Consider the following 14259-nt stretch of genomic DNA (forward strand, 5'->3'; position numbering starts at 1 on the left):
AGAAAATGTTCAAATTTTGGCGACATTATAAAAATAATCGGAATTTCACTTGGCAAAATTATGACAAATGTCATAGTTTTACTCAAAAATGTTCACTATTTTGCAAGAACAACGCAAACAAATTGGCAATATTGTGATAAAAGTCGGAATTGTATACGACACACACACACACACACACACACACACACACACACACACACACACACACACACACACACACACACAGACACACACACACACACAAACAGGAGGAGGAATATAAAAACTGATGGTTTGGCTTCTCCATGTATGGAGTCCTTCATTTTTTTTTGGACCTAGGCTCCTCCAGGTACTGCAGACCTGCTTAATGACATTCGCTTGTAATAAAGCAACTTTTTGTTTAGAAAAGCGTCTCCGAGATCTCTTTTTATCCAGCTGCACTGTCCAGTTGTATGTGTCTGGAACGTATTCATTGCATTCACATTATTTATTTTTCGTCATTTCCGATAAAAAAAAGTCCAAAACACTTGAGTAAACTTCAGTTTGTGCACTTATTAAAGTGTACGGACTGAAGCGTCACCTCAGCAGAAGTCAGGTGGTGACATCGTGTTGCTGTCGCACGCTGCAGTGTGCGTGTCTGCTCAAGTCACTCAGACACACACACACACACACACACACACACACACACACACACACACACACACACACACACACACACACACACACACACACGCACACACACACACACACACACACACACACACATGAATATTCATCAGTACATTTGCATATTTTACACATCAGTGGCGCCAGGAGGCAAAAGAGTTTTTCACAGCTCAAGAAAATAAATAACAAAGCAATTCAACTGCGATAAACAAGGCAGCTTGCAGTGAAGTTGGCACGTTGTGTAAATGGTAAATAAAAACAGAATACAATGATTTACAAATCAACCTATATTCAATTCAATAGACTGCAAAGACAAGATACGTGGAAAACTTAAATTTTTGGCAAATATTTGCTCATTTGGAATTTGACGCCAGCAACATGTTTCAAAAAAGCTGGCACAAGTGGCAAAAAAGACTGAGAAAGTTGAGGAATGCTCGTCAAACACTTATTTGGAACATCCCACTGGTGAACAGGCAAATTGGGAACAGGTGGGTGCCATGATTGGGTATAAAAGTAGATTCCATTAAATGCTCAGTCATTCACAAACAAGGATGGGGCGAGGGTCACCACTTTGTCAACAAATGCGTGAGAAAATTGTTGAACAGTTTAAGAAAAACCTTTCTCAACCAGCTATTGCAAGGAATTTAGGGATTTCACCATCTACGGTCCGTAATATCATCAAAGGGTTCAGAGAATCTGGAGCAATCACTGCACGTAAGCAGCAAGGCCGTGGCCTTCGATCCCTCAGGCGGTACTGCGTCAAAAAGCGACATCAGTGTGTAAAAGGATATCACCACATGGGCTCAGGAACACTTCAGAAAACCACTGTCAGTAACTACAGTTTGTCGCTACATCTGTAAGTGCAAGTTAAAATTGTACTATGCAAAGCCAAAGCCATTTATCAACAACACACAGAAATGCAACCGGCTTTGCTGGGCCTGAGCTCATCTAAGATAGACTGATGCAAAGTGGAAAAGTGTTCTTTGGTCTGACGAGTCCACATTTCAAACTGCTTTTGGAAACTTTGGACGTTGTGTTCTCTGGACCAAAGAGGAAAAGAACCATCCGGATTGTTATAGGCGCAAAGTTGAAAAGCCAGCATCTGTGATGGTATGGGGGTGTATTAGTGCCCAAGACATGGGTAACTTACACATCTGTGAAGGCACCATTAATGCTGAAAGGTACATACAGGTTTTGGAGAAACATATGTTGCCATCCAAGCAACGTTATCATGGACGCCCCTGCTTATTTCAGCAAGACAATGCCAAGCCACATGTTACAACAGCGTGGCTTCATAGTAAAAGAGTGCGGGTACTAGATTGGCCTGCCTGTAGTCCAGACCTGTCTCCCATTGAAAATGTGTGGTGCATTATGAAGCCTAAAATATTGCAAGTGAAGTGAAGTGAATTATATTTATATAGCGTTTTTCTCTAGTGACTCAAAGCGCTTTACATTGTGAAACCCAATATCTAAGTTACATTTAAACCAGTGTGGGTGGCACTGGGAGCAGGTGGGTAAAGTGTCTTGCCCAAGGACACAACGGCAGTGACTAGGTTGGCAGAAGCGAGGATCGAACCTGGAACCCTCAAGTTGCTGGCACGGCCACTCTACCAACCGAGCTATACCGCCCCAAGGACTGTTGAACAACTTAAGCTGTACATCAAGCAAGAATGGGAAATAATTCCATGTTTATTGAGTGTTGTTAAAAGGAAAGGCCATGTAACACAGTGGTAAAAATGCCTCAGTGCCAACTTTTTTGCAATGTGTTGCTGCCATTAAATTCTAAGTTATTGTTTATTTGCAAAAAAAAATTAAGTTTCTCAGTTCGAACGTTAATTATCTTGTCTTTGCAGTCTATTCAATTGAATATAAGTTGAAAAGGATTTGCAAATCGTTGTATTCTGTTTTTATTTACCATTTACACAACGTGCCAACTTCACTGCTGTTGGGTTTTGAGTAAAAACAATTTTTCTTCAATAAAAAAAAAAATGAATAAAGCAATTTTCTTCACGTTAAAACTTTGGCAGTAATATTCCACCCTGCGAGAGCCACATACTTGCACTCCCAGCACACGTAATTCACACTCTACGACTGCTGAGTCCATTCAAGGCCTGGTCAGAGCTCCTGTCGTTTGCGCACGGTGCCCTCCGCCAAAAGGGGTAGGATTAATTAAGAAGCAGGGTGGGGAGTAAAATGGCGGACAGAAGAAGAGAGGGGAAACAAGCTCAACCTGTAAGTTGACACATTTATTTCAATATCCCCTTTTTGTAAATCATGCAGTGTTTTTTTATTAATGTGATGTGTTGTTATCTTGTTGTGGTCAGCTGGGAAGAAACTTAAGTTGACTCAGCCTGTTTCTCAACCTGTTGTTGTAGAGTGTGAATTACATGTGCCGTGTGTGGATGGTGCAGGGTGGAAATAGTACTTCCAAAAGTTTTAACTTAAGGAAAATTGTTCTTGTACTTGCAAATTGTTTTTTAATTGAAGAAAATAATTTGTATACTTGCGATTTGTTTTTTTACTCGCAAAATAATTATTTTTAAACTTGCTAAATTTTTTTTCAATTGAAGTCAATTGTTGCTATACTTGCGAATAGAAAATTATCTTTTTTTTTTACTTGCGAATAATTTTTAATTGAAGAAAAGAGTTTTTATATTTGGGAATTGTTTTTTAATAGAATTTATTTTATTTATTTTTTTTTACTTGCAAATTATTTTTAATTGAAAACATAGTTTTTATATTTGCGAATTGTTTTTTTTAAACTTGCAATTCGTTTTTTAATTGAAGAAAATTATTTTCATTTTTGCATATTATATTTGTTTTTTAATTTAAAATACAAAATATATATATATATATATATATATATATATTACTTGCGAATTATTTTTAAATGTAGAAAATTGTTTTTATATTTGCGAATAGTTTTTTTTTTAACTTGTAATACATTTTTTAATTGAAGAAAATTGTTTTCATTTTTGCGTATTATATTTGTTTTTTATTTATATATTTATATATATATTTTTTTACTTGCAAATAATTTTTAATTGAAGAATTTTTTTTCATTTTTGCGTATTATATTTGTTTTTTAATTAATATATATATATATATATATATATATATATATATATATATGTATATATATTTTTTTTATTTAATTTTTTTTACTTGCAAATCATTTTTAATTGAAGAAAATTGTTTTTATACATGCAAATTTTTTTTGTTTTTTACTTGCAATTCCTTTTTTAATTGAAGAAAATTGTTTTCATTTTTGCGTATTATATATGTTTTTTAATTAAATATATATATATATATATTTTTTTTTTTTTTACTTGCAAATAATTTTTAATTGAAGAAAATTGTTTTCATTTTTGCGTATTATATTTGTTTTTTAATTAAATATATATATATATATTTAAAAAAAAAATTTTTTTTTTTTTTTTTTTACTTGCAAATAATTTTTAATTGAAGAAAATTGTTTTTATACTTGCAAATTTTTTTTTGTTTTTTACTTGCAATTCGTTTTTTAATTGAAGAAAATTGTTTTAATTTTAGCGTATTATTTTTAGTTGAAGAAAATTGTTTTTATACTTGCGAATTGTTTTTTTTAATTGAATAAAGCATTTTTTTACTTGGGCGTGAGAAAAAACACTTTAGTGTTGTTTGTGTAGTTTTGGCAGTGATGTCACACATTTCTCACTTTATCGTGATTGTTGGTAGTGACGCCAGCGCGTATTCATGTGCCTTTATTCCTCAAACGAGTGAGTAGAACAACTTTAATCCCTCGAGCGCACACGACGTCGCATCGGAGAGAGTCCCCCAAGGTCAAATGTCGGCTGCAACGTGAGGAGTGTGCCGCGCTCAGGCGGCGGGCGGAGTTAATCCTGCCGCTCGCTTCTTGCTTCTCGTTTTTCCCATTTTGCTCAAAAGAGCGAGCGGGGGCACAACGGAGCGTAATCCTGCTGACAGGCGCCCGCAGCCACCGCTCTAATGGACTTCCTGTTTGCTCTGTATGCTGCATTTTAATGTGCGTGCTACAGAGCCGGAGGAAGATGGCGTTGTTCTGCATGGACTAGAACTGACTTGTAGAGCCTTGTTGCCTGCGTACGCCTGTTGTGGTGACACGTCTGAGCACGCACGTGTGGGCTGTATCAGTAAAGCCCTCAAAGCAAAAACTATAAATTGTCTTGTCGGCGCTAATAACACAGTCGGGCTGCCGCTGCTTTTACAGGCAGTCGGGACTCAAGCGCACGTCGTTACTTGGCGAAGGTATGACGGCCACCAGGTGGTGATGGACATCTCCTTGTTGTGGTTCCCGAGTAGCAAAAAGCTGCGAAGGCCCTATTAAAAATTATTTGTTTATTATTATCCGCCCACTTGGCCTGCCTTGTTGGCACCTTGTATAATTCGTAAATAAAAACAGAATATACTTATTTGCAAATCCTTTTTGACTTATATTATATCAAATAGACTGCAAAGACAAGATATTTAATGTTCGAACTCATCCATCCATCCATCCATCCATCTTCTTCCGCTTATCCGAGGTCGGGTCGCGGGGGCAGCAGCCTAAGCAGGGAAGCCCAGACTTTCCTCTCCTCAGCCACTTCGTCCAGCTCCTCCCGGGGGATCCCGAGGCATTCCCAGGCCAGCCGGGAGACATAGTCTTCCCAACGTGTCCTGGGGCTTCCCCGTGGCCTCCTGCCGGTCGGACGTGCCCTAAACACCTCCCTAGGGAGGCGTTCCAGGTGGCATCCTGACCAGATGCCCGAACCACCTCATCTGGCTCCTCTCGATGTGGAGGAGCAGCGGCTTTACTTTGAGCTCCCCCCGGATGGCAGAGCTTCTCACCCTATCTCTAAGGGAGAGCCCCGCCACCCGGCGGAGGAAACTCATTTCGGCCGCTTGTACCCGTGATCTTGTCCTTTCGGTCATAACCCAAAGCTCATGACCATAGGTGAGGATGGGAACGTAGATCGACCGGTATATTGAGTGCTTTGCCTTCCGGCTCAGCTCCTTCTTCACCACAACGGATCGATACAGCGTCCGCATTACTGAAGACGCCGCACCGATCCGCCTGTCGATCTCACGATCCACTCTTCCCTCACTCGTGAACAAGACTCCGAGGTTCTTGAACTCCTCCACTTGGGGCAGGGTCTCCTCCCCAACCTGGAGATGGCACTCCACCCTTTTCCGGGCGAGAACCATGGACTCTGACTTGGAGGTGCTGAATCTCATCCCAGTCGCTTCATACTCGGCTGCGAACCGATCCAGTGAGAGCTGAAGATCCTAGCCAGATGAAGCCATCAGGACCACATCATCTGCAAAAAGCCGAGACCTAATCCTGCAGCCACCAAACCAGATCCCCTCAACGCCCTGACTGCGCCTAGGAATTCTGTCCATAAAAGTTATGAACAGAATCTGTGAACTGAGAAACAACATTTTTTTTTGCAAATAATCATTAACTCATAATTTAATACCAGCAACACATTGCAAAAAAGTTGGCACAGGGGCATTTTTACCACTGTGTTACATGGCCTTTCCTTTTAACAAGACTCAGTAAACGTTTGGGAAATGAGGAGACCAATTTTTGAAACTTTTCAGGTGGAATTCTTTCCCATACTTGCTTGATGTACAACTTAAGCTTAAGCTTAAGCTTAAGTCTCCTTTGTGGTATTTAGGCTTCATAGTGCGCCACACATTTTCAATGGGAGACAGGTTTGGACTACAGGTAGGCCAGTCTAGTACCCGCACTCTTTTACTATGAAGCCACGTTGATGTAACACGTGGCTTGGCATTGTCTTGCTGAAATAAGCAGGGGCGTCCATGGTAACATTGCTTGGATGTCAACATATGTTGCTCCAAAACCTGTATGTACTTTTCAGCATTAATGGCGCCTTCACAGATGTGTAAGTTACCCATGTCTTGGGCACTAATACACCCCCATACCATCACAGATGCTGGCTTTTCAATTTTGCGCCTATAACAATCTGGATGGTTCTTTTCCTCTTTGGTATGGAGGACACGACGTCCATGGTTTCCAAAAACAATTTGAAATGTGGACTCGTCAGACCACAGAACACTTTTCCACTTCGCAACAGTCCATCTTTGATGAGCTCGGGCCCAGCGAAGACGGCGGCGTTTCTGGGTGTTGTTAATTTCGCTTTGCATAGTAGAGTTTTAACTTGCACTCACAGATGTAGTGACGGACTGTAGTTACTGACAGTTGTTTTCTGAAGTGTTCCTGAGCCCATGTGGTGATATCATTTACACACTGATGTTGCTTGTTGATGCAGTACAGCCTGAGGGATCAAAGGTCACTGGCAATCAATGTTATGTGCAGTGATTTCTCCAGATTCTCTGAACCTTTTGATGATATTACAGACCTTAGATGGTGAAATCCCTAAATTCCTTGCAATAGCTCGTTGAGAAATGTTGTTCTTAAACTGTTTGACAATTCGCTCACGCATTTGTTGACAAAGTGGTGACCCTCGCCCCACCCTTGTTTGTGAATGACTGAGCATTTCATGGAAGCTGCTTTTATACCCAATCATGGCACCCACCTGTTCCCAATTAGCCTGTTCACCTGTGGGATGTTCCAAATAAATGTTTGATGAGCATTTTTCAACTTACTCAGTCTTTTTTGCCACTTGTGCCAGCTTTTTTGAAACATGTTGAAGGCATCAAACTCCAGATGAGCTAATATTTGCAACGTTTTCAGTTCGAACGTTAAATGTCTTGTCTTTGCAGTCTATTCAATTGAATATAGGTTGAAATGGATTTGCAAATCATTGTATTCTCTTTTTATTTACCATTTACACAACGTGCCAACTTCACTGGTTTTGGGTTTTTGTAAAAACATTTTAAAAAATTGACTCATTAGCGCCCCCTATAAAATAGAAACAATTTGCCCCTGCTACCAGATTCACGCATCATCACAAGAATCGATGAAGACGTTTATCGTGAGAAGACGCACAACATTTTTTTCAAGAACCCATATTGGTGAACCATTTTGGTTTACGTCGGCCATTTTTAGCCTAATATCAGAGGTCATAGTTCAATGAACTCCTCCGAGAGACTTGGACCAAATCAGCCAAACTGAAATGAAAGATTCCACACAGACAGATGAACCGCGAAGGCAATTTCCATGCGCCATAGGTCGTGGGCGTGGCATGGCGCCAAACTTTGATCTGATGGCTCGCCACAACATTTTAAACTGCACAAAACTCATACTTGCCAACCCTCCCGGATTTTCCGAGAGACTCCCGAAATTCGGCGCCTCTCCCGAAAACCTCCCGGGACAAATTTTCTCCCGAAAATCTCCCGAAATCCATGCGGACCTGAGTGACATGTCGACAGCCTGTTTTCACGTCCGCTTTCCCACAATATAAACAGCGTGCCTGCCCAATCACATTATAACTGTAGAATAATCGAGGGCGAGTTCTTGGTTTCTTATGTGGGTTTATTGTTAGGCAATTTCATTAACGTCCTCCCAGCGCGGCAACAACACACAACAGCAGCAGTCACGTTTTCGTCTACCGTAAAGCAGTTCGTCTGCCGTAAACAGCAATGTTGTGACACTTTTAAACGGGACAATACTGCCATCTACTCTACATGCATATGTGACAATAACATCTAGGGCTTTTAGAGAGTGCAGTGCACAACTGCGCACACAACAAGGAGACGAAGCAGAATGCATCATCAGAGAGGGTGTTCAGCATGGTTAGAAAAATAGTGACAGAAAATAGAACAAGGATGGACAATTCAACCCTTAACTCAACAATGAGTAGATGAGTGTTATGTGTGTGTATATGTGTAAATAAATGAACACTGAAATTCAAGTATTTCTCTTAATTATATATATATATATATATATATATATATATATATATATATATATATATATATATATATATATATATATATATATATATATATATATATATATAATGATAAATGGGTTGTACTTGTATAGCGCTTTTCTACCTTCAAGGTACTCAAAGCGCTTTGACACTACTTCCACATTTACCCATTCACACACACATTCACACACTGATGGAGGGAGCTGCCATGCAAGGCGCTAACCAGCACCCATCAGGAGCAAGGGTGAAGTGTCTTGCTCAGGACACAACGGACATGACGAGGTTGGTACTAGGTGGGGATTGAACCAGGGACCCTCGGGTTGTGCACGGCCACTCTCCCACTGCGCCACGCCGATATATATATATATATATATATATATATATATATATATATATATATATATATATATATATATATATATATATATATATATATATATATATATATATATATATATATATATATATATATATATATATATATATATATATATATCAGCCAGTTCCTAAGGAGATGGCTGGGGCTCCCTCGGTCCTTAAGCAGCATTGCTCTTTATGGCCATTCCACCAAGCTGCAGCTCCCTCTCAGGGGACTGTCGGAGGAATTCAAGGTCACCCGCTCCAGAGAGGTAATGATGTACAGGGACTCCGCAGATGTCAAGGTAGCCTCGGCAGGAATCGTTGTTAAGACCGGGAGGAAATGGCAGGCACAAGAAGCCGTAAGCAGAGCAGAGGCGCGGCTGAGGCACAAAACGTTGTTGGGTACTGTGGCAAGGGGGAGGGCAGGCCTCGGCAGCTTTCCAAAGCCACGTTGGGACCGGGCCCGTGGCAAGGAGAAGCGCCAACTGATCCAAGAGGAGATCCGTGCAGAGGTGGAGGAAGAACGTTGCTGCCGGATGGTCAGCATGTCCAAACAAGGGGCGTGGACAAGGTGGGAGCATGCAGAACCTCGAAAACTCACCTGGGCAGAGCTCTGGAGAGCTGAACCTCTGCGCACAAAATTCCTCATACAGTCTGTGTACGATGTCCTCCCATGCCCCGCCAACCTGCACATCTGGGGCCTAGCAGACACTCCGGAGTGCAAACTGTGCCAGAGGAGGGGCACCTTGGAGCACATCCTGAGCTGTTGCCCAAAGGCACTAGGGGAGGGGCGGTATCGCTGGCGCCACGACCAAGTTTTAAAAGCCCTGGCGGATTCTATCTGCGCAGCGATACAAAACAGCAAGTCCCAGGCCGCCCCGAAGCAGTCAATCACCTTCATCAGAGCAGGACAGAAGGCAAGCTGTCAGCCCAACTTCTCAGGAGGGCTCCTGGCCACCGCTCGTGACTGGCAGCTCCATGTTGACCTGGGAAGGCAACTCAAGTTCCCGGCCAATATCGCTACCACGTCACTCCGCCCAGACATGGTGTTAACATCGGAGTCAACCAAGCAAGTGGTGCTACTGGAGCTGACTGTCCCCTGGGAGGAGCGAATTGACGAAGCAAATGAGCGTAAGAGGGCCAAATACGCTGAGCTCACTGTAGAGTGTCGGAGTAACGGCTGGAGAGCCCGCTGTGAACCAGTCGAAATTGGGTGCAGGGGTTTTGCTGGTCACTCACTACAGCGTGTGTTCAGAATCCTTGGCATTAGAGGACTGCAGTCGAGAAAAGCCACCAAGAACATCCTAGAGGCCGCAGAAAAGGCCTCCCGGTGGCTGTGGATCCGTAGGGGGGATCCGTGGTGCGCTACTTGGACACAGGCCGGGGTCTGATCACCCCCGGCTGGGTCGCCCGGGCGAGGGTGTCTGATGATTAAAGACCCGAAACACCCTATGACCCCGGGTTTATCACTGATGACGTGTCCAAGCATCACCGTGAGGTGTATTCAAGTTCTATCACATCTGGCTGAGCCAGTGACCTCCAGGAAAGGCTGGATGACGTCCACGAAAAGAGTGGTGACAACTGGAGAGACAGTGGACAGCCCGGAGAGACGGCAACCGGGGTAGGGAAGGCCAGCCCCCTGACCTACAGCTCCCGCGAGGGGGCACCCAAATCTTGCTACGAAGAACCCTACAAGAAAATACCCCCAGGGATGCCCGAGAGGGGGGGAGGATGAGCATCCCAACCGGACGGATTTAATGGTTATGACCCAAGCAAATGGACAACGGATAACGAGCGCAGTCTGCATATGCGGCAAGGTCTGCAAGAACTCGAGAGGTCTGAAGATCCACCAGACCAAGATGGCCTGCCTTGGGAGGGAACAAGTGAAGCGACGCTCAGAAACGGCAGCCGATGCAACAGTTCCTGTTGTGCCTGCTGCAGAACCTGGTCAGACGGAGGAGGAGCCAGGTCCGGAGTCTCCCCACAGTACCCGGAACCTCCAAGCAACACGTTTCCCCCCACCAAGCAGAAAATCGGAACACCGCCGGGTGAAGTGGCCTGTCGCTAACAGCAAGGAGTGGACCAAGCTGGATGAGGACGTAGATGAAACCCTGGAATCCATTTCGAAGGGTGACGCTGACCAGAAACTCCAAACCATGTGCTCCCTCATAATGAGCATAGGAGGTGAGCGTTTTGGAGTGGAACAGAAGCAAGGAGCAGCTAGAAACCCAGCAAAACTCAATCGGCGGGAAGTCAAGATAAGCGAGTTGAGGCAAGAACTCAAATCCTTAAGACGTCAGTTTAAGGCAGCCAAGGAAGAGGAGAGAACTCCTCTGTCGGAACTCACTAACATCGTAAGAAAGAAGCTCATCACGTTGAGAAGGGCCGAATGGCACCGAAGGAGGGGAAAAGAAAGGGCACGGAAGCGAAGCGCCTTCATTGGCAACCCCTTCACCTTTACTAAGAGGCTTTTGGGCCAGAAGCGAAGTGGTCACCTTGCTTGCCCTGTAGAAGAGATTGACCATCATCTCAATGCCACCTTCAGTGACTTTTCAAGGGATCAAGAGCTTGGCCCTTCTGAGGCACTGGTGACTCCAGCAGATCCAGTGTCCCATTTCAACAGTGATGAACCCACCCTGGCAGAGGTTAAGGAAGTTGTGAAAGCTGCAAGATCTGGTTCGGTTCCCGGCCCCAGCGGTGTACCCTACAAGGTCTACAAGCAGTGTCCACGGCTCCTCAAGCGTCTGTGGAAGATCTTGAAGGTGATTTGGCGAAGAGGGAAAGTCTCTGCCCAGTGGAGATACGCGGAAGGCGTCTGGATCCCGAAGGAAGAGAACTCCAGCAACATCGAGCAGTTTCGTATAATCTCGCTGCTCAGCGTTGAGAGCAAGATTTTCTTTAAGATCCTGTCCCAACGACTTACCGAGTTCCTCTTGAAGAACGCCTACATAGACACCTCTGTCCAGAAGGGGGGAGTACCTGGAGTGCCTGGGTGCCTGGAGCATACAGGAGTGGTGACACAGTTGATCCGGGAGGCAAGGGAGAGCAAAGGAGATTTGGCAACTCTCTGGCTTGACTTAACCAACGCCTACGGATCTATCCCGCACAAACTTGTTGAAATAGCTCTGACAAGACACCATGTTCCTGGGAAAATCTGCAACCTCATCATGGACTACTACAACAACTTCGAAGCAAGAGTCTCCTCAAGCCAAGTAACATCTGCCTGGCACCGCCTGGAGAAGGGCATAATCACTGGTTGTACAATCTCAGTGTCACTCTTCTCCTTGGCAATGAACATGATTGTCAAGTCTGCGGAGGTTGAATGCAGAGGGCCAAAATCAAGATCTGGGACCCGGCAGCCCCCCATAAGAGCTTTTATGGATGACTTGACAGTGATGACCACATCTGTGCCTGGGTGCAGGTGGCTCCTCCAGGGGCTTGAACGGCTCATCACATGGGCAAAGATGAGCTTCAAGCCAGCAAAGTCCAGGTCTCTGGTCCTAAAGAAAGGTAAAGTGGCCGACCATTTCCGCTTTACTGTTGGAGGCTACTTGATTCCAACGGTGACCGAAAGACCTGTCAAGAGCCTGGGCAAGATCTTTGATAGCTCCCTGAAGGACGCAGTGGCTTTGCAGCAGACAAAGAGCGACCTGACCTCATGGCTCACAGCCATCGACAAATCTGGTCTCCCAGGAAAGTTTAAAGCCTGGATGTACCAACACGGAGTCTTGCCTAGAATACTCTGGCCTCTTTTAATCTACGAGGTACCAATGACAACGGTTGAGGTACTAGAGAAGACCATCAGCCAGTTCCTAAGGAGATGGCTGGGGCTCCCTCGGTCCTTAAGCAGCATTGCTCTTTATGGCCATTCCACCAAGCTGCAGCTCCCTCTCAGGGGACTGTCGGAGGAATTCAAGGTCACCCGCTCCAGAGAGGTAATGATGTACAGGGACTCCGCAGATGTCAAGGTAGCCTCGGCAGGAATCGTTGTTAAGACCGGGAGGAAATGGCAGGCACAAGAAGCCGTAAGCAGAGCAGAGGCGCGGCTGAGGCACAAAACCTTGTTGGGTACTGTGGCAAGGGGGAGGGCAGGCCTCGGCAGCTTTCCAAAGCCACGTTGGGACCGGGCCCGTGGCAAGGAGAAGCGCCAACTGGTCCAAGAGGAGATCCGTGCAGAGGTGGAGGAAGAACGTTGCTGCCGGATGGTCAGCATGTCCAAACAAGGGGCGTGGACAAGGTGGGAGCATGCAGAACCTCGAAAACTCACCTGGGCAGAGCTCTGGAGAGCTGAACCTCTGCGCACAAAATTCCTCATACAGTCTGTGTACGATGTCCTCCCATGCCCCGCCAACCTGCACATCTGGGGCCTAGCAGACACTCCGGAGTGCAAACTGTGCCAGAGGAGGGGCACCTTGGAGCACATCCTGAGCTGTTGCCCAAAGGCACTAGGGGAGGGGCGGTATCGCTGGCGCCACGACCAAGTTTTAAAAGCCCTGGCGGATTCTATCTGCGCAGCGATACAAAACAGCAAGTCCCAGGCCGCCCCGAAGCAGTCAATCACCTTCATCAGAGCAGGACAGAAGGCAAGCTGTCAGCCCAACTTCTCAGGAGGGCTCCTGGCCACCGCTCGTGACTGGCAGCTCCATGTTGACCTGGGAAGGCAACTCAAGTTCCCGGCCAATATCGCTACCACGTCACTCCGCCCAGACATGGTGTTAACATCGGAGTCAACCAAGCAAGTGGTGCTACTGGAGCTGACTGTCCCCTGGGAGGAGCGAATTGACGAAGCAAATGAGCGTAAGAGGGCCAAATACGCTGAGCTCACTGTAGAGTGTCGGAGTAACGGCTGGAGAGCCCGCTGTGAACCAGTCGAAATTGGGTGCAGGGGTTTTGCTGGTCACTCACTACAGCGTGTGTTCAGAATCCTTGGCATTAGAGGACTGCAGTCGAGAAAAGCCACCAAGAACATCCTAGAGGCCGCAGAAAAGGCCTCCCGGTGGCTGTGGATCCGTAGGGGGGATCCGTGGTGCGCTACTTGGACACAGGCCGGGGTCTGATCACCCCCGGCTGGGTCGCCCGGGCGAGGGTGTCTGATGATTAAAGACCCGAAACACCCTATGACCCCGGGTTTATCACTGATGACGTGTCCAAGCATCACCGTGAGGTGTATTCAAGTTTTAGTTTTAATAAATTAAATAAATATATATATATATATATATATATAGATAGAATTCACTGAAAGTCAAGTATTTCTTATATATATATATATATATATATATATATATATATATATATGTATATATGTATATATATGAAATACTTTATATATATATATATATATATATATATATATATATATGAAATACTTGACTCCTCCCCTCTTAACCGCACCCCCAAC

At 44.7% G+C, this 14259-nt stretch overlaps 1 pseudogene; it reads left to right on the plus strand.

Annotated features, from left to right (window-relative positions):
• The first annotated feature begins 10578 nt into the window (after positions 1-10578).
• On the plus strand, positions 10579-14022 carry LOC140678753 (uncharacterized; annotated as a pseudogene).
• Positions 14023-14259: the final 237 nt, after the last annotated feature.

This window comes from Nerophis lumbriciformis, linkage group LG04, assembly GCF_033978685.3.
Source record: "Nerophis lumbriciformis linkage group LG04, RoL_Nlum_v2.1, whole genome shotgun sequence".
Taxonomy (NCBI): Eukaryota; Metazoa; Chordata; class Actinopteri; order Syngnathiformes; family Syngnathidae; genus Nerophis; species Nerophis lumbriciformis.